General features: G+C 34.9%; 1 protein-coding gene and 2 non-coding genes across 4 annotated transcripts in view; 1 reads left to right on the top strand and 2 right to left on the bottom strand.

Moving 5' to 3' along the window:
- IL1RAPL1 (interleukin 1 receptor accessory protein like 1) overlaps positions 1 to 22,530 on the top strand; it is a 1,474,879-nt gene that overhangs the window by 884,329 nt on the left and 568,020 nt on the right. The window lies entirely within an intron of this gene.
- LOC116583838 lies at positions 11,724 to 11,793 on the bottom strand. Its single transcript, XR_004282934.1, has one exon. It is a non-coding gene; the product is annotated as a small nucleolar RNA U2-30 (small nucleolar RNA).
- Positions 11,965 to 12,042, bottom strand: LOC116583839. The gene has a single exon (XR_004282935.1). It is a non-coding gene; the product is annotated as a small nucleolar RNA U2-19 (small nucleolar RNA).

A 22,530-nucleotide genomic window follows, 5' to 3' on the forward strand; every position in this document is an offset into this window, starting at 1 on the left:
TGCAATTTTGAAATCTTCTTTGATAAAATCAAGAGGTAACTCTTGCAAAGTAACTTCTAATTGATGCAGACACTGTATAATAACATGTTTAGAAGAATTTTTAAAAACTACCTATGAAAAAACTGCATGGAAGTAGAGTTAGTTTTATTCATGTCAAAATATATGGCTTTTGCATAAGAAGAATTAGTGTTTTCATTTCTTAAAATGCTTGACCAAAGCTTTTAGTCACTATGTTAGCATCTGTTGTTCCATCTGGACGACCTAAAAAATCCAGTGAATTATAAATGGACAGTTCAACATGAATATGAAATTAAAGACATTTTATGAATTCTATGTAAGATATAAAGGAAGAGCTTACTCTATGCCTTAACTCGAAGATCTCATTACTTATTTCTTAATCATCTGTTGGGTTAGGATAGGGCTATACTCCAGTGTATCAACCAGGACTTATTGGAATATAAAAAGTATCAAAGATTCATTATGAATATCATAGACTTTATTTCAAATGATACTGCATGATGTGTTTATTAAGGAAGTAAAAAAATACACAGTAACACTTATAAGGTATCATTTTAAATATAGAAGTATTGTCACTGCTGTGCTATGGTGTCAACAGAAAATTTGGAACGTTTAAAAGCACTTATTATTGATGTTCCATTAGAAAATTATGCTGTTTCCACGCTGCCGTCCTTTGAAGGACACATTTGCTTTATTCATTAAACTATGACACATTCTCTAAACATGAATATAAATGCTGCTATCTCTATGCCCTGACTCTAAGTGTTGTGATTTCTAATATTTATTTAAAATGTTAGGTTTTCAATATATCACTTATCATCACAAAGCACATGCTGAGCTTTTTTTTTAAATTGAGGTTTACTCTGTCAAATTAAGGTTGAAAGAATGACAGTGAAACATATGTCCTTTAAAAAAAGGAAAAGCAAAAATGCATTTCAAACTTTTTTAAGGGAAATCGTGGCTTCTGAATGTCACAAACATGTCATGTTTCTTCTATGCATCAACTCTTATGAGTCCCCGATTAAAAATTTAACCTGAAAACAGAATGTTTCTACTTAGATATTGTTGCTATGGTGCTATTTAGCTAGTTAATCATATAACCCTTTCAGAATAATGAAACCAGTAACACTTGTCAACACCAAACATGAAAGGAGTGAAGTAGCAGAGATGTGAAAAATATCCATTAATGTGAAAGCAATATGTTACGGGGGCGGCAAAGAGGTAGTAGGCTATTTACTATTTACTGGTTGGCTATGACATTGCTAAAATTAGATTAAAGCAAAATAGCTTAGTACAAATATAATGAAATAGTTTTGATGGTGTTTTCTACTTAGGGTATATAATTAGATCCTTTTTATTAATCTAATTTCTCCATGACTTAAATAAACTCCATAGTGCTGACCTGCCTTTTTTTTTTTACTTTTTTTATTCAACAAAATCATTTGATAAACATTTTGTAAGATAAAGAATTACATTTAGAGCAACACTTGTAAACTTACGTAAGCTACTTATAAATGTATAAATGTATGTGCTCTATAGTTTAAGATTTGCATTTATTATTTTAAATGAAATGAAGAAGTTATAGATAATTTCTACATGGGTACTATTCAAAGCATAGATTGCAAATAACAGAGTAAAGAGGTGCTTTACCCCAAGTAAAGTGTCACTGTTTTTTGTGGCAGACAAGAGGCTGAAACAAAGATAAGGCAGTAAGTTTGAAGAAGAGGTAACAGATTTGAGATATACAACGGTAATAGGACAAAATAATGAGATGATTAGTTACATGGGAGGATTCATGGAATGGGGCCCAGTTTTTGTTTGGATTTGAATTTTGAGGGATTTCAAGATGAACCTCTTTGAAGAGTACATTAGTTGTCTTTTCTTTGTTTTAGTCCAACTAACTAATGACTTAAGTAACAAAGACCCATAATGTGTTTTCTAACAAGAATTCCAGAAGTAGATAAGGCCAGGGATGGGTAATTCAGCAGCTACCATGACATTATCAAGGACATTTTTTTTCAGTTTTGCCTTTACTCTGCTGTTCTCAGCAAATGACTTGATCTCTTAGGCTTGCTTCTCAGATGGCATCATGTGAAGACCCCTATGTTTATAAACAGAAAAAGAATTGGCTCATATTGTATTCCCTAAACAAGAGCAAGGGCAGTTTTCCCAGAAGCTCTCAGAGCAGACTTTCAGCCACCATCCCATTGTTTAAAATTGCCCATGAATAAACCATTCACCATCAGTATGACTGGCTTTGACAATTCACGGTCAGCCCTGTGACTTAAAATGCCCTCAGCCTCCCTATGAAGCACATGAGGACCTGAAGTAGGGTAAACAATATCAAGACAGCAAAGATGGCTAGGAAGCGGCAGTTGGGGAATGGATTTTAGGTGGACTACTATATTGTATCCCCAGGAAGTGGCATTTAAGGTTTGATAATGTTGGCTTTTTCTGTTGGAGGGTTTCAGGATGCGATTGGAAATATAGGCATGAAGATGTTAAAGTATTTGAGATTAATCTGCACACAGGTGATACTTGAACCTATAACAATGAATGGGATTATTCAGGGGCAAGGTATAGAGTAGAGGTGTACAAAGGACAAAATGCTTTAAGGATAACAAAGATGTTAAGAAAAGGTGATTTTTAGGAGAGATGAAATAAAAGCCAGAGAGACAATTTTTATTTGTGAAACACAGTTAAATTCCAGAATACAAATTTGTTTTGGCAGAATTTTCCTACTTGGGAGTTCAGCTTGGACCCTACATTTCCAATTCATAAGAATCCTAACATTGACATGTTTTTTGTTCATTTGTTTAATTTAGAAACATCTATAATGACATTATTCTTATTCAAATAACTTCTGGGCATTGATAAAGTCAAATTTAATCTGGCAATTTATTTTTGATTTGTGCTTTTTTCTGGTGTATAACCAGAGTCCTAGAGGATAATGACAGAGTATTTCAGCACTTCCCCTCTAGTTGTAGTTAAGGTTTCCACTTCACTGCAGCTCTTGGAATCATAGTTACCAATATAGGTGAAGCTCTGCGATATCAACATGTCAACTGTACCCTTAATTGGAATTGCGAATATGTTTTCATATATGTGTTTCTGTACTTTCTGTACTTTGCCACACAGTTCACTAAAGGGTGGGTGTGGCAGAATAGACTCTTCTTTCCTTAGTGTAATATACAGCTTTTGCTGGGCGGCAGCTGCTCAGCCTGGAACTGAGTTACTTCTTGAACAACACAGGCATTAGGGGGGCTGGCCTCCTGCATAGTCACAAATTTGCCTGTAATGTTTGTGGAGTTTTTTAATTGTATTTCTTTGGTAAAAACAACCTGGAGTCAAGGATTTCCTTTTTATTGCTTTCTTTTTTTTTTTTCCAATATATTAACCTACAGAGTTATATTTGTTTAAGGTGTACAATACATGATTCAACACTCCTATGCATTACTCACTGTTCATCATGATAAGTGTGCTCTTAATCCCCTTCATTTGTTTTATCCATCCCCACCCACTTCCTCTCTGGCAACCGCACGTTTGTTCTCTATATTTATGAGTTTGGCTTTTTTGTTCATCTCTTGTTTTCTTTCTTTTTTTTTTCTTAACTTTCACATGAATTGAGTTATATGGTATTTGTCTTTCTCTAACTTATTTCACTTAGCATTATACCCTGTAGATCTATCCACATTGTTTCAAAGACAAGATTTCATTCTGTTTATGGATGAGTACTATCCCATCGTATATGTATACTACATCTGTTTTATCCATTCATCTTTAGATGGATACTTGGGCTGCTTCCATATCTTGGCTATTGTAAATAATGCTGCAGTAATCATAGAGATATGTATATCTTTTTTTAAAGATTTTATTTATTTATTTGACAGAGAGAGATCACAAGTAGACAGAGAGGCAGGCAGAGAGAGAGAGGGAAGCAGGCTCCCTGCTGAGCAGGGAGCCCGATGTGGGACTCGATCCCAGGACCCTGAGATCATGACCTGAGCCGAAGGCAGCGGCTTAACCCACTGAGCCACCCAGGCGCCCAAGATATGTATATCTTTTTGAATAAGTGTTGAATTAGTGTTTTTGTTTTGTTTAGGTAAATATCCAATAGTGGAATTACTGCATCATATGGCAATTATCTTCTTAATTTTTAAAGATAATTAACCTCCATACTACTTTGCACAATGGCTGCACCAATTTATGTGTGTGAGGTTTCCCTTTTTGCACATTCTCACCAACACTTGTTTTGTTGCAGTTTTTGTGTGTGTGTGTTTTTGACTTTAACTATTCTGACGAGTGTAAGGTGATATCTCAGTGTGGTTTTGATTTGTGTTTCTGTTGAACTGGTGATGTTGAGCATCTTACCATGTATCTATTGGCCTTCTTTATGTCTTCTTTGGAAAAAATGTCTAGTCAGGTCCTCTGCCCACTTTTAACTGAATTATTTGTATTTTTGGTGTTGAGTTATGTAAGTTCTTTATAGATCTTAAATATTAACTCCTTATCAGATATATGATTTGCAGATATCTTCTTCCATTCAGTAGGTTGACCTCCTGTACAGTCAAAAATTTGCAGGTAATTTTTTACTCCCCAGAAACTTAATCAGTAACAGCCTACTGTTGACCAAAAGCCTTACCAGTAACATAAAGTGTCAATTAGCACATATTTTGTATGCTATAAGTATTATATACTATATTCTTATAATACAGTAAGATTGAGAAAAAATATTAAAATCACAAGGGAGAAAAAGTATACTTATACTACTTGACTGTAAAAACTGTGCGTGTAAGTAGACATGTGCAGTACAAATCTGTGTTGTTCAAAGGTCAGCTGTGTATCTCCTAACCCCTATTGCTTCTGGTAGAGCCACATGACTAGTTCTCACCAATAAATGCAAAGAAAAGAAGGAACTGTCGCTTCTGAGCCCAAATAATGAGCAAATGAGTATTTTTTTCTCCTATTCTTCCCCCAGTAATTGCTTAGAGGCAGAGAATACTTAGGCTCCAGTGGAGAGAAGGAGCTCTGGTCTCTAAATCACTTCATGGGGGAAAGCTGATTACTGACCAGAAGGACACTCATTGCATGCTTCTGGGAGTGAGAAGTGACTGTCCTGTAAGTTAAACCACTGAAATCATGAGGTTTATTTTCATAGCAGCTAGCCTTATCCTAAGTAACACAGGCACATTTTGCTGATGCAGAGTCATCTGAGTAAAAGAGATGTTTACAGTCAAGTCATGAAAGACCTCAAAGGGAAACTGCTAAGCTAGACACCTCCCACTTTTCTGTCAGAATGCTTCTTCGTATACTTCCCCTCTACCCCTCTGCTTTACAAACCCACCAAACCTCTGCTTATTCAGTCTACCTGTCTTTCAAGATGCGGCTCAAAGCCCCATCTCCACCTGTCAGCCTTCAGTGCTTTCCTCCAGGATCAGAGCAGTCCCTTCTTCCCTAGAGGTCACATTGCTTCTGGCATTGTTTTTTCTGTGCTTATTTGGCTATTGAGATTTATTGACGTTCTTTTTCAGTGGCTTCTAACTTAACTTGAAGTAAAACATCATCTTGTCTATTTTGATTTTATCAGTAAATCTGCATTATTTAGCACATAGTAGATGATGATTAATAATTTGAAATGTTGAATAAACAAAAGCTAAATTGGGTATGTATTGTAGGAATATATTCTATTATAAATAACTCAGATAAATGTTATTTTAGCCTTAACCATAAACCTGTGATATAAGTAATTATTTTAGGGCTTTCAGCTGATGCATAAAATAATTTAAAATTAGCCATTTCGTTTAAAATTCTTTGTATATTGATTACAATCAAATTAATGTGTAATAATCCTAATGAGCTATAATAACTGTTATTTCTTCACAGTAATTCAAATGACATTATTTTAAAGTCAGCACAACATAATTTTCCTTATACAGGGTCAACTGAAGTGTTTTTAAAAGTTTGTATAGTCTGGTGATTCATTTATATTTTTTAAAAACTTTTTAAAATTTTTAATTTAAATTTTTAAATTTTTTTAAAATGTCAAGTTTTTATTTAAATTCTGGTTAGTCAACATATAGTGTAATATTAATTTCAGAGTAGAATTTAGTGATTCATCACTTCAATACAATATCCAGTGTTCATCATAACAAGTGCCCTTCTTAATACCCATCATCCATTTAGCCCATCTGTCTGCCTCCCCTCCAGCAACCCTCGGTTTCATTCTTTTTCATGGCTAAGTAATAATCCATTGTATATTATATATCAAAACTTCTTTTCTTTTTTTATTTTAATTTAATTTTATTTTTTCAGTGTTCCAAGATTCATTGTTTATGCACCACACCCAGTGCTCCATGCAATACATGCCCTCCTTAATACCCACCACCAGGCTCACCCAACCTCCCACTCCCCTCCCCTCCAAAACCCTCAGTTTGTTATTGAGTCTTTAGGATTTACTCTGTACACCATCATTTCATCAAGAAATAATTTACTTCTTACTTTAAAATTTGATTGTCTTTTGTTTCTTTGTCTTGCCTAAATGCTCTAACCAGGACTTCACCTATATTATTGAATAAGAATGGGGAGTATGGGCAAACTTGTTTTGTTCCTGATCTTAAAAGATACATATGTCTATATCTATATCTATATATATATATATCTCCACATAATATTAGGTGTGGCTTTGTTGTATATATATATATATATATATATATGTGTGTGTGTGTGTGTGTGTGTGTGTGTGTGTGTGTGTGTGTGTATATATACACATAATGTTAGGTGTGGCTTTGTTGTATATGGCTTTTATTATGTTGATTCATTCCCTTCTATACCCAATTTGTTGAAGGTTTTTCCTTAGAAAGGATTTTGAAATTTGAGAATGCTTTTCTTTTTTTTAAAATTTTTTATTTCTTTTCAGCGTAACGGTAATCATTGTTTTTGCACCACACCGAGTGCTCCATGCAATCCTTGCCCTCTCTAATACCCACCACCTGGTTCCCCCAACCCCCCACCCCCGCCCCTTCAAAACCCTCAGATTGTTTTTCAGAGTCTATAATCTCTCATGGTTCACCTCCCCTTCCAATTTCCCCCAACTCCCTTCTCCTCTCCATCTCCCCATGTCCTCCATGCTATTTGTTATGCTCCACAAATAAGTGAAACCATATGACAATTGACTCTCTCTGCTTGACTTATTTCACTCAGCATAATCTCTTCCAGTCCCATCCATGTTGCTATAAAAATTGGGTATTCGTCCTTTCTGATGGAGGCATAATACTCCATAGTGTATATGAACCACATCTTCCTTATCCAAAATTAGCAAGACAGGAGATTTTTAAAATCAAGGAGGTCTGGGCTCAAAACTGGGCTTTAAGGATTTAGTACAAACTCTTGGGTATAGTGATTAAATTCTGTTAACTTCAGTTTGTTCACCCATAAAGTAGAAACCATATCATCCCCCACTAATATGTTCCTGGGAAGATGGAAAGAGGTAAGGATGTGAATGTGCTTACCATTGGTACAGAGGTACAGAATGGACTCAAGGGAGGTTAACTGCTTTTATTATCACATTACATTTCCAATAAAATCTCTGTTGGCTGTAACAATCAGCATTGCTACATAAACTATGCTGTCTAGCTGAACTTCAATTCTTTACGTGTTAAATGGGTAACAATATTTTCTGTAAAAATTTCAACCATGTATTATATACACTCTACTATGGCTCATTAGACTGAATGTACTGAATCACAAGGTAATTATTAGGAAAAACAATGGTGGTTATGAACAGTAGAAATAAATGTAAACATAGCTGATTAAAGGAAAGTGAGTTGAACGCCTGTTGGATTCAGCAACTGTCCTTAGCTCTAGAAGGGTAAATTGTACTAGTGGGGATGGCTGAGTATAACTCAAAGATGTTCTTAAACACTAAAGTGGCAGGCATTTTCCACCTACTGCTCATACCTTAAGGACTGCCATACTTTCATTCATGGCAGAATGAAGCCTGGAAACCTGGGCCTACAAAGATGACAATATTAAGTTGACCCATTCCCACACAAAAAGAAAGCACACAAAGCAGTGGGCTTCCCTTCTGCCCTGACTGGTTGAGTTTTTTGGTTCTTACTCTCTGCATCCAGAACTTTCCCTATTAACTGTCATTTTCTTTTGCACAGTTCCACTGGCTGCTGCTATTGCCAGTGCACCACAACCGAACTCAGATTTTTTTTTTTCGAGTTTCCTATGTTCTTCTTTCTTCTGTGTCCCACAATTTGTCCCACCTTACACCAGTTAGAATGGCCAATTAAAAAAAAAAATCTCCTAAAACTTTCCACTCTGAATCAATCACTCACATTTTCAAGGCTGATCAATAACAGCTCTGCTACCTAATAGCAATGTAACCTTGGGTAAATTATTTAACTACACTGTGACTTTGTTGATTAATCTGAAAAGTGAGGGCAATCCTATCTTTATCATAGGATCATTGTGAAGATTAAATCAATTAATATGTGTAGGGTATTTAAAAGACCTACTTAACCACTATTTTTATGTTAGCTGTAGTTATTGAACATAATAATTGAGATGATAGTGAAACCATGCTCTCTTTCTTAAAAACTCAAAATGAATAGCCAAACTCAGTATCTCAGTATGACTTTTTGTGCTCCAGCATTAAGACTGATCATATATGTGTATATATTCTTTGCACCACCATACTCTTCTAGCAGTTTAATCTAAATAAAACAACAGAGAAAAATAAAACTGCAGAGAACTAGGAGCATTAATTTACTCAAAATTGAATTCACATGTAGTTTTGTAAAACATCAATTGGGAAAACTCTTTTGTGTCTATCTTTAAACTTCTCTGAACTCCTAAAATAAAAATTGTATTTGATATAAAAGGATAGGATGGCATCTTTGACAACTGGGTTTTGGGAAACTTAAAAAAAATAGGATTAAAAGAGTCAACATAATATTGAAGAGGAAGAACAAAACTAAAGGACTGATAATACAGGACTTCGATACTTATTATAAACTACAGTAATTAATACATTGTGGTATTGGTAAAAGAAAAGACAAATAGAAGAATAGAAGAGAATAGAGATCCCAGAAATAAACCTAGATAGATACAGTCAACTGATCTTTGACAAAGGAACAAAAACAATACAATGGAATAAAGTTAGTCCTTTTAACAGACGCTCCAAGAACAACTAGACATCCACAGGCAAAGATAAATCTAGAAACAGGCCTTAAATCCTTCACAAAAATTAACTTAAAAAGTATCACAAGAACATATGTAAATTTTAAAACTGTAAAAATCCTAGAGGATAACATTGGAGAAAATCTAGAAGACCTTGGATTTGGTGATGAACTTTCAGCTAAACACCAGAGGTATGATCCATGAAAAGAAAGAATTTATAAGCTAGACATCATTAAAATAAAAATTCTCCTCTCAGAAGAATAATGTTAAGAGAATAAGAAGACAAATCACAAACCAGGGAAAATATTTGCAAAAGACATATCTAATAAAGAAATGTTATCCTAAATATACAAAGAACTCCTTAAATTCAACAATAAGAAGATAAACAACCTGGTTAAAAATGGACCCAAGATTTTAATAGACACTTTACCAGAGAAGATGTACAGATGACAAATAAGCATATGAAAAGACATACCACCTAAAAGTCATCAAGGAAATTCAAATTAAAAAGGACAGTGAAATACCACTACATAGTTATCAGAATGGCCAAAATCCAGAACACTAACATCAAGTGCTGGCAAGGGTATGGAGGCACTAGAACTCTCATTGATTGCTGCTAGGATCAGGTGCAAAATGGTAGAGCTACTTTGGAAGACAACTGAAGGTTTCTTTTTCTTTCTTTCTTTCTTTTTTAATTATGTTCAGTTAGCCACTGTATAGTACATAGTTTTTGATGTAGTGTTCAGTGATTCATTAGTTAAGTATAACACCCAGTCGTCACCATAGCATGTTCCCTCCTTGATATCCATCACCCTGGAAACCCCTTCGCTTATCCCCCTCCACTTTGAAACCCACAGATTATTTCCCACAGTTCATAGTCTCTCATGTTTCACCTCCCTCTCTGATTTCCCCCTTTTTGGATTTCCTTCCCTTCCCCTATGATTCTCCATGCTATTGCTTATGTTGCATATGTGAGTGGAACCATATGATAGTTGTCTTTCTCTGCTTGACTTCACTTAACATAATACCTTCCAGTTCCATCCATGTTGATGCAAATGGTGGGTATTCATCATTTCTGATGTCTGAGTAATATTCCATTGTATATATGTACCACATCTTTATCCATTCATCTGTTGAAGGGCATTTCAACTCCTTCCACAATTTGGCTATTATGGACATTGCTGCTATGAACATTGGGGTACATGTGCCCCTTCTTTTCACTACATCTGTGTCTTTAGGATAAATACCTAGTAGCGATGGTTTCTTAAAAAACTAAACATATTCTTATCATATGATCCAGCAATTGTTCTCCTTGGTATTTACCCAGAGGAGTTGAAAACTTTTGTCCATATAAAAACCTACACACAGATACACACAGATCTTATACCAGCCTTATTCATAATTGCCAAAAATCAGAAACAACCAAGACATCCTTCAGTAGATGAATGCATAAATAAACTGTGGTACAATCAGACAATGGAATATTACTCAGTTCTAGAAAGAAATGAGCTATCAAGCCACAAAAAGACATGGAGGAAAATTAAATGCATATTAGTAAGTGAAAGAAGCCAGTCTGAAAAGGATACATACTGTATGATTCCATCTATATGACACTTCGGAAAAAGCAAACTATGGAGACAGAGAAAAAAACAGTAGTTGCCAGGATTAAGGGTGGGAGAATGAGATGAATAAACAGAGCACAGGAGTTTTAGGGCAGTGAATACACTTTGTACAATTCTATGTCATATATTTGTCCAAACTCAGAATGTATAACACTGAGTGAACCCTAAAATCACTATGGACTTCGGGTGATTGTGATGTGTCAATGTAGATTTATCATACATATGAAGTGTGCAACTCTTGTGGGGGATGTTGATGATGGGGGGATCTGTACATATGGGGGAGGAGGGAGATATAAGAAATCTCTGTATCTTCCCCTCAGTTTTATTGTGAACTTTAAACTGCTCTTTAAAAAATAATCTTTTATAATGAAATAAGTAAAGAATTTGCCTATCATTGCCCTTGTAGGAAGAATCAGGATCACTAAAATGTAAGAAACATTTCCTCATATTTCCCATTTGTATGGAACATGGAGATATTATCACTGCCTTGACTCACTTGCTCCCTATGGTGGTTGGGCTCCATGAAGCCTGAATAGAGCCTGAGTTTTCCTGTCTAAAATATAAGTTGATAAGTGTGAACTGGTATTAGAGATCCAACAGGTCACAAAAGAAGTAATAGGGAAAGGACTAAGGTACTAAGGACAAGGCTCCTTCCTAGAAATACAAATCTAGTTTGACGTAAAAGTTATTGAAGTTTGGGGTGTATCTGAGTATTGGTAGTAGTGCTCACTTGCCTCAGCACAGGGCTCTTAGAGTTTGTGACAACTTTATGCTCTCGAAAGTATGTGTGTGTAAATGATTCAGGCTGAGTTTAAAGGTTTGCAACAGGGATTGCATAAGATATTGTGAAAATTGTATGGAAAATGATTTTAAATACTATTTTATTTCATTTTGTTCTGAGTACAGTTCAAGTATAGAAATCTTCATAGTTATAAAGGTCTATAGTGAAACCATTCTATCACTGTTCAGAACTTATTAGTCTGTTCTACACACACATACCCTCCCGTCTCATTTGTCCATCAACAAGTCCTCAGTTATCCAATGACACTTTGATAAATACACATGCATACACATACAGACTCACATTCATTCACTCACAATCCCAAACATAAGCCTTATTGTTTTAAATTATTTTACTTCTCAGAATGATGAAGATCATGCAACAGGTAGCCTGGCAGATGTTCTAATGCTCAGATTTTGATCTCCATCAGTAAGAAACATATCTCAGAGAATTAAACATTTTAAAATCTAAAGGATTAAACTAAATTCATTTAGGAGCTCCACTATGTACTCTGTGTAGCTATGACTTTTGTCTCTTGTTGTCTTGAAGCTGAGCATAAAAGAGCAAATAGTGGCCTCTCTCCAGTCCAAAGAGACTAGAAAAACGATCACACAACTACCAATTTTTGCTTTTTTGAAAAGAAAATATTTCCATTCTTGAACAGAAAATGAGTAAAAATAATCTAAGACTCTTTAACGACTACACTAATGTCTTCTGTATTTCTGAAACAAAGAAATAGCTAAGATACAATTTATACAACCTCAGGCCTGAAGAACTGTGTCCTGTGTGCTAAGATCAGGGCATCTTTCTGCTGCCACCTCTCCTGTCTCAAAACTATTCTCCATATTGTGAAAAACAGATGCTTAAAAACCTTCAGTAACTCACTCCACATCACTCAAAGGATAAACCCAAATCTTTAGTTGGTGTGTCAACCCATCAATCATTAGTCCTCACTCACCTCACACCCCTCCCTCCCATCATCCATCTGTTTGTTGCATGCTTCTTTATCATCCAGCCAAACTAAGTTTTCTCGATTATATACCTAGGAGTATTCCTTCTGCCCAGATCACTGTCTACCCTCACCATAGACATTCACTTAATTAACTCCAGTGCATTCTTCAGGTCTAATGTATACCTTCCAGATGAAGTCTTTATTTAGTCCTCAAAATAAGTGGCTCCCCTTTTTGTGTTCTCATGGTGTCAAGGCACGTCTGTTTCATAAGCTTTTATAGTCATATATTTAAAGTAGTGTTTCTCAGATGTTCAGTGTGCATACGAATTAAAAGGAGATCTTGTAAAAATGCCAATTCTGAGTCATGGTTAAGCCAATGGTGCAGTCCCCAGAGCACATACCGAGTAGCAAGGACATAGAGTCTGTGTGCCTATATGGACCTGAGGACAGGATCCTCAGAGCCTGACACACAGCAGGCCCTGAATTCACAGCCACTGAATGAATTTCAAATGTGATAGAATCTTGACAATATAACATTTTCATTTTAAAATACAAGCAGTGCTTACAAATAACCATTTGAGAAGAACTTTGTTAACTTCCTTCCCTCCTTCTGTATCTTGGTATTTCCATCTGTTCTTTCTGTCTCTTTGCCTCAAAGTTCACTGGTATCTGGAATTTCTACCCAATCCCTTCCTTTTCCTCTATTCCTTTTACACCCTGGAGGCATTTTCAATGATAGCACTTCTGAAAATAAAAAGCAAAGGAAGCCAGGGAAGAGAGATGAAGAAAAATGAACCTCTGTTCTCTTCTTCAGATATCAGTTTAGTTACTTTGTTGTTTCTCCAAATCTAACCTCCTTGGACCTAATCAGACTATTTATCAAAGAATCCCAAACATATACCTAGACCCCACTTTAGTGTTGTAATGCTCAAAACTGTTGTCTGTATGTTCCTCAGAAATGGAAATGAACCTTGTATCAGTCATTTATTTACACTTTGTCTCTTAGTATCTAAGTAAATATTTGACTGTGTTTTAAGTCATATCTTTAAGTGCATACTTATCTAGGGCTTGAGGGAGATACACACTTAGTCATTTTGCTTCAAATATTTTCAGTTGGATATATTGTGAACATGGAATAGTGAAAATACCCCAAGCTCCCTGTCATCCCCTTACACCCATATGTTCAACCCTATCTCAAACACGAAAAGTAAGCAATGTCACTGTAGCAAAAGAGGAAAGCAGTGAGAACATTTTATGAGTTATTAATTCTCCTACCAGGTGGATAGTCTTTTGGGAGTACAGGCCCTTCTCCATTAGGAATAGATATGTTTTCAAGCAGACAAAAACCAACAAGAAAAACATTGTGTTTTGGAGATACTGTGTACTCAGAAACCTCAGACATCTGTGGTTTTAGGAAACCACAGATAGACTTTTCTACTAGGACATAATCTGGATTTCTATATAAAATTTGCGGTATGACTTACAGAGTTCTCACTCGCTCTCTCGCTCTGTATGTGTGTGTGTGTGTGTGTGTGTGTGTGTGTATAAGATATAGTGTATATCTATATATTAAGTAAAATGTGTATTTGTATATATATCTAATTCATACCTTACATGTTTGCATTTCATGTATATATGCATCTGTATATACTCTATATTTTCATTTCTTCACAACTAAGGCTTGAAAGAGATCGGTAGAGAAACTCTTGGTAAATGCGTAGATTTGTTCATTAACAAGATGTTAGACATAAATTTCTACTAAAAATGCCTTCCCCGAATATAAAGAAAATAGAACAATTATACTAGGTTATGAATTCTAGCAAATTAAAAGAAATATCTGCATGATCTATGTTTCTAATTATCTGACAGAGTGCTATTAATAACTTTTCTGGAAGCCACAAACACAGCAGTAGCACACAATTATGATGCAGTCTTAAAATATAACACAATGCACTTTTTCTATGGCCTTCAAGATCACATTGGCAGCAGAGCCTACCATAATGAACTGTCCTGTAGCCTTGGGATGCTGTTTTCAGCAATTTTGCATTTGAGTATTCAGATTTTACAGTGTGTGAAGTCTGACTTGAATGTACTTCTCCACAGTAACTTCAAAATATTCACATTTTGCTCTTCTCAATTTAAGGCCATATTAATTTTTTAAAAGCATATAGATTATTGCAAATAAATAGCTATCATGAGCTAAAAACTAAATACAACCCCACGAGCCTTCAAGATATGCTAATGATTATTTTGTCCAGTAGATTTAATTTTGCTGCAGCACACATAAAAGAAAAGGTACTTCACACTTCCCATGGTTCTCAGTGGTAAAGATATTAAAGATATCAGCCCATAATTATCAGCACACAATTATTCACTTATCTACTTGCAATCAAGAAAATATCATTCCTTGTCTTTTGGTACTTTGTTTCACATCAGGTAAGCATAAGTCAAAAGCATTAATAAAATTATAAATTACATATTTGATTATTCAATAGAAAATCTCTTAAACACTCTCAAATTCTCTGCAATTTTCTTTCTTTTACAAATGTTACACCACTTTTGCTATTTTTATCTTAATTAGAAAGAGTAGTTGGGACATGTGGGTGGCTCAGTCAGTTAAGCATCTGACTTGATTTCAGCTCAGGTCATGATCTCAGGGCCATGAGATCAAGTCCCAAGTCAGGCTCCCTGCTCAATATGGAGCCTGTCTGAGATTCTCTCTCCCTTTACCTCTGCACCACCCTCTTCATCCCACCGCTTAAAATAACTCTCATCTTCTGTTTTGGTGGAGTTGAGTTCTGTCTCTCTCCGCTAATGCAATTGCCTTTCATAAACTCTTCCTTGCCTGTTTAATTCTGTCTGGGACAGTTTTTCTAGGAAATTATTTAGACCTCAAGCTTATGGGAAAGGAATCTGGATCAATGTAAATAAATTTTTTAAAGATTTTAATGAATATTCTAAGACATAGAAATACCTTATCTACCTGCAATACTAGGCCTTAACTTTTTAAGCCATACTGCAGTTTTTGCCTACTTTTGTCATATATGGTGAAAATACTCATAAAATATCATAAGCCTTCTATTCTTTCTCAAAAAAAACTTCATTTCTCAAAGTGAAAATAGTTGTGTGTGTGTGTGTGTGTGTGTGTGAGATTAAGCAAAACTGTACATGTGGAAAATTCAAACACTAGAAACTATAGTTTAAAGCAAGATGTTTCCCATCCTCTTTAAAAAGGATCAGATTTTAATCACCACCTCCCCCCATGAGATTTTAAAACCATGGATATGTAGTATATCTGTTTATATATGGTGGCTTTTGGAATAACATAAACTATTGTAATAGCCAGGATTTGTTTGACCCTCAGGAACTAATTTCTGCACTCATGGAATGATAGTGCCCACTGAAACTAAATAGATTAAAGCACAAAATAAAAATCACCTAAAATCCCACACCACAGAGGTGACTATTATTTACATTTAGACAAATATCCTTTCATATATCTTGCTAACAATATTTTATATGCTTTCTTTTATCCATTCATATACTTTAATAACATAATATGGGCATATTTCCATATTAATATAAATAGACATCATCCTTTTTATTAAGTATATACCTTAATTTCTTTAATTAATTAATTCAATTTCCTGCAACATAACGTCTTTTTCTATTTTGTATTTTAAATAATGCTATGATGAATATCCTGTCATTTCATATTTGCACATTTGATGTGATTTTTTGTAGAAAATTTGATATGATAACTTTATGTAGAAAAATATAAATACAAGGCAAACAAAACACACACATGGTACCAGGATGCCTAAATCAAACAAACTACTATGAAAGTGTGTAAAGATAACTTATCCTTATAATGTATCCTAGGTTTACAGCATTCCTTTAATTTGGGCATAATAAATTAGATGGTTGCAGAAAATAAGACTAGAATTATATGTAGAACTTGCATTATATATATCATAAGGAAATAGTAGATAAATGCTTTATATTTAAAGACAGAATATATTGTCTTGCTCATATAGTAAACTATTGTTATACCACTCCTCCTTCAAAAAAAATTACCCCAAATTGTTATTTGGGTCAGGGAACACATCTATCTATAACATTTATTTGTAAAAATTCAGACATTGTTTCTCTCCATATGTAAATGTATGAAAATAGGCTGTCTATCATGTAAGGTAAGTAATTGAATTTCTAATTTTCTAAGCTCACAGTTTTATGTGTATACATATCTTCCATTTGCCAGTTTTAAACTTAAATATATACTTCCATTTTGTAAAATTAAAATAACACTTGGGGAAGACATAAGCTACAAAATGCAAATGGGGAGTTCTTTTGTGCTTTTCTTGTGTAGTGTTTCTCACTTTTCACCTTGTTATCTACAAAACATGGAAATGCCTGATGTGATATCATTAGAAATAATTTCTTGAAGTATAATTTCTGGATAAAAAGTCATGTCTATTTAGTTTTTTAAATAAGATTTCCAAACTGTTTTCAAAAAAATCTTTACCAATTTATATTCCTTCATATTTTGCATGAGGAAACCTATTTACAATACTGAGTATTACCATTTGTTTTTTAATCTTGGAAAAATTTATGAAGACAAAGTGAACCCCCAGTATTCTTAATAACTAATTGAATTGAGTTTTTCAGTGAGCATATTGACTATCTGTATTTTTAAAAGATGCATTTATTTATTTGAGAGAGAGAGAGAAATAGGGAGGAGAGGGGCAGAGGGAGAAGGGGAGGGAGGAGAGAAACAGACTTCCCACTGAGCAGGGAGCCTGATGCAGGGCTTCATCTCATGACTGTGAGATCATGACCCGAGCTGAAACCAAGAGTCAGACACTCAACCAACTGAGCCACCCAGGCGCCCCAACTGTAGTACTGAAGAGATTTCCCTGATCTTGTAACATTCAGCAGGTTTTTATTTTCTTTTTCATTCCTTATTAAACATATCACCCAGGATATAATCACCATTTGTAATAATTTAAATATTTGTAATTTGTAATTATTATTACATTTTTAATAATGTAATAGTATTTTTACAGTGGTGATTGTGGAAACTCTGTAGGGCTCTGTGCCCTTTCATTTCACAAATGATTCTGCTTCCTTCTATATTTACTCTTATGTATATATGAAGTCTATGATGACCATAGATACATTAATGTATGTGAGTTTATTTTTCATATGTGTTATGATTCTTAAAATATATTTTATAATAATTTTATGCAGAGGTGTTCAGAAAATGGTATTTAAAGTAATTGCAGATCTTTCATTATCACAAGTAAGATTTTTTTTTTTAATATTTAAGGAGAACTCAAACATTCTAATGTATTTTTTCATACTGAAACAGAGATTTCTCAATTCCTTTCACTTCCTAATCACTTTTCTTCTACAGACTTTGAACTGACACACTTAATTTTTTCACTGTTATCTCTATTAATATGTACATTCCTGTGGTTCTAGTTAGGCTCCTTTAAATTATTTTTAGGGGCTGGTCATGTGAAGCAGTACCTATTTTCATAGTGGGCACATTTTTTGTGCCAACTATTACCCATTTCTCCAAATTTACTCATGACAATTACTGATACAGTTTAATTCTCTGCTCATATAAATTCTGATGTTTCCCCAACATTTTGTATATAATATTCCATATCTGGAAAGAAAAATGGAAGTCAATAATTGTCCTTTGGTTTTAATGACTTTTTTTTTTTTTTGAGAATTATCTTTGTAATACGATGGTATTTCATTAAACCTTACAGGGAGTGGAGTACTGCTGCGTGCTACACCATAGATAAACCTTAAAAACATGCCAAGTGAAAAAAGGAATTCATGAAAGACCAGCTGTTGAATGATGCCACTAATATGAAATATCCAGAATTGGCAAATCCATAGAGACAGAAAATTGGTTAGTGGTTGCCAGGAAATGGTGGGTAGGGGAAGATTTGAGAGATACTCATTAATTATTATTTTAATTTATATGTTGGGTCCATGAATGCATTTGAACTTTTACTCATAATCACATAACATAAAATTCACTATTTTAACCAGATTATAGTATAATTTAGTGGATTTTAGTATACATTAGTCCCCCTCTTATCCATCGGGGATACATTCAATATACTACATGGATATATAAAACTGTGGATAGTACCAAACCTTATATATACTGTTTCTTCCTATAAAAACATATCTTTGATAAAGTTTAATTTATAATGGAGGCACAGCATAAGACTAACAATAATAATGGGAAAAATATAATAATAATACACTATAATAAAGGAATGTGTATCATCTCTCAAAATATACTGTAGTCACACTTCATCTTGTGATGATGTGAGATAACGAAATGCCTACGTGAGGAGTTGAAGTGAGGTGGCTGATATAAGCACTGTGATGTAGCATTGTTCTACTAGTGACCTTCTGACAATATGTCAAGAAAATCAACTGCTTCCAGAACACACATGACCAGGGGTAACTGAGAATGTGGGTAAAAGAGACCCCCAAAAATGAAACTGCAGAGAAGAGGTTGGGAGAAGGAAACGACTATATTCACAATGTCATGCAAATATAATCATTGTCAAATTCCAGAACATATCCATTACTCCAAAAATAAACCCTATACCTCCCAATTCCATCCTACTCCTATTTTCTGCCAATCACTAGTCTACTTCCTGCCTGATGGATTTGTCTATTCAAATAGAATCATACAAGAGGTGGTCTTTTGCGACTGCCTTCTTTCACTTAGCATGTTTTTTTAACTTATTTTTTTATTAACATATAATGTGTTATTTGCCCCAAGGGTACAGGTCTGTGAATCATCAGGCTTACACATTTGACAGCACTCACTATAGCACATACCCTCCCCAGGGTCCCTAACCCGGCCACCCTATTCCTACCCTTCCCACCCCCAGCAACCCTCAGTTTGTTTTGTGAGATTAACAGTCTCTTCTGGTTTGTCTCCCTCCTGATCCTATCTTGTTTCATTTTTTCATTCCCTACTCCCCAACCCCCCCACTTTTCCTCTCAAATTCCTCATATCAGAGAGATCATATGATAGTCGTCTTTCTCTGATTGACTTACTTCAGTCAGCGTAATACCCTCTAGTTCCATCCACATCATTGTAAATGGCAAGACTTCATTTTTATTGATTGCTGCATAGTATTATTCCATTGTATATATAGCACATCTTCTTTTTCCATTCATCTGTTGAGGGACATCTAGATTCTTTCAATAGTATGTCTATTGTGGACATTGCTCCATAAATGTTTGAGTGCACATGCCCCTTTGGATCACTACATTTATATCTTTAGGGTAAATACCCAGTAGTGCAATTGCTAGGTCTTAGGGTAGCTTTAATTTCAACTTTTTGAGGAACCTCCATGCTGTTTTTTAGAGTGGTGGTTGCTCCAGCTTGCATTCCCACCAACAGTGTAGGAGGGTTCCCCTTTTTCCACATCCTTGCCAACATCTGTCGTGTCCTGACTTGTTAATTTTAGCCATTCTGAATGGTGTGAGGTGGTATCTCATTGTGGTTTTGATTTATATTTCCCTGATGCCAAGGGATGTGGAGCACTTTCTCATGTGTCTGTTGGCCATCTTGATGCCTTCTTTGCATAAATGTCTGTTCATGTCCTCTGCCCATTTCTTTATTGGATTATTTGTTCTTTGGGTGTTGAGTCTGATAAGTTTCTTATAGATTTTGGATACTAGCCCTTTATTGGATATGTAATTTGCAAATATCATCTCCCATTCTGTCAGTTGTCTTTTGGTTTTGCTGACTGTTTTCTTTGCTGGGCAAAAGCTTTTGATCTTGATGAAGTCCCAATAGTTCATTTTTGCCCTTGCTTTCCTTGCCTTTGGAAATGTTTCTAGGAATAAGTTGTCATAGCTTATTGAAGTGAAAGATGTTGTTGCCTGTGTTCTCCTCAAGGATTTTGATGGATTCCTTTCTCACATTGAGGTCTTTCATCCATTCTGAGTCTATTTTTGTGTGTGGTATAAGGAAATGGTCCAGTTTCATTTTTTCTGCTTGTGACTGCCCAGTTCTCCCAACAACATTTATTGAAGAGACTGTCTTTTTTCCACTGGACATTCTTTCCTGCTTTGTCAAAGATTAGTTGACCATAGAGTTGAGGGTCTATTTCTGGGCTCTCTATTCTGTTCCATTGATCTATGTGTCTGTTTTTGTGCCAATACCATACTGTCTTGATGATGACAACTTTGTAGTAGAGCGTGAAGTCTGGAAATGTTATGCCACCAACTTTGGCTTCCTTTTTCAACATTCCTCTGGCTATTCGAGGTCTTTTCTGGTTCCATATAAATTTTAGGATTATTTGATCCATTTCTTTGAAAAAAAATTGATGGTATTTTCATAGAAATTGTATTAAACATGTAGGTTGCTTTCGGTAGCATAACAATATTTGTTCTTCCAATCCAAGAGCATGCAACGTTTTTCCATTTTTTTGTGTCTTCCTCAATTTCTTTCATGAGTACTTTATAGTTTTCTGAGTACAGATCCTTTGCCTCTTTGGTTAGGTTTATTGCTAGGTATCCTGGGTGCAGTTGTAAATGGGAACAGCTCCTTAATTTCTTCTGTCTTGCTTCTTCTGTCTTGCTGTTGGTTTGTAGAAAGGCAACTGATTTCTGTGCATTGATTTTATAACCTGACACTTCAGTCAGTTCCTGTATGAGTTCTAGCAGATTTTGAGTGGAGTCTTTTGGGTTTTCCACATAAAGTATCACATCATCTGCAAAGAGTGATAGTTTGACTTCTTCATTGCTGATTTGGATGCCTTTAATTTCTCTCTGTTGTTTTCATTGCTGAAGCTAGGACTTCTAGTACTATGTTGAATAGCAGTGGTGATAGTAGATATCCCTGCCATGTTCCTGACCTTAGAGGAAAAGCTCTCAGTTTTTCTCCATTGAGAATGATATTTGCTGTGGGTTTTTCATAGATGGATATGATGATATTGAAGTATGTACTTTCAATCCCTACACTTTGAAGGGTTTTGATCAAGGAAGGATGCTGTACTTTGCCAAATGCTTTTTCAGCATCTACTGAGAGTATCATATGGTTCTAGTTCTTTCTTTTACTAATGTATTGTATCACATTGATTGATTGGTGAATGTTGAACCAAACTTGCAGCCCAGGAATAAATCCCACTTGGTCATGGTGAATAATCCTTTTAATGTACCTTTGGATCATATTGGCTAGTATTTTGTTGAGAATTTTTGCATATGTATTCATCAAGGTTTATTGGTCTGTAATTGTCTTTTTTGATGGGGTCTTTGTCTTGTTTTTGGATCAAGGTAATGCTGGCCTCATAAAATGAGTTTGGAAGTTTCCTTCCATATCTCTTTTTTGGAACAGTGTTAGGAGAATAGGTATTAGTTCTTCTTTAAATGTTTGGTAGAATTCCCCTGGGAAGCCGTCTGGCCTTGGGCTCTTGTTTGTTGGGAGATTTTTGATGACTGCTTCAATCTCCTTACTGGTTATGGGTCTGTCCATGTTTTCTATTTCTTCCTAGTTCAATTTTGGTAGTTTATAGTCTCTAGGAATGCTTTCATTTCTTCCAGATTGTCAAATTTGCTGATGTATAGTTGCTCATAATATGTTCTTATATTTATATTTCTTTTGTGTTTATTGTGATTTCTCCTCGTTCATTCATGATTTTATTAATTTGAGTCCTCTCTCTTTTCTTTTTGCTAAGTCTGGCCAAGGGTTTATCAATATTATTTATTCTTTCAAAGAACCAGCTCCTAGTTTCGTTGATTTGTTCTACTATTCTTTTGGTTTCTATTTCATTGATTTCTGCTCTGATCTTTATTATTTCTCTTCTCCTGCTGGGTTCAGGCTTTCTTTGCTGTTCTTTCTTTAGCTCCTATAGGTGTAGGGTTAGGTTGTATACTTGAGATCTTTCTTGTTTCCTGAGAAAGGCTTATATCACTAT

The sequence above is a fragment of the Mustela erminea genome, chromosome X (genome assembly GCF_009829155.1).
Source record: "Mustela erminea isolate mMusErm1 chromosome X, mMusErm1.Pri, whole genome shotgun sequence".
Lineage (NCBI taxonomy): Eukaryota > Metazoa > Chordata > Mammalia > Carnivora > Mustelidae > Mustela > Mustela erminea.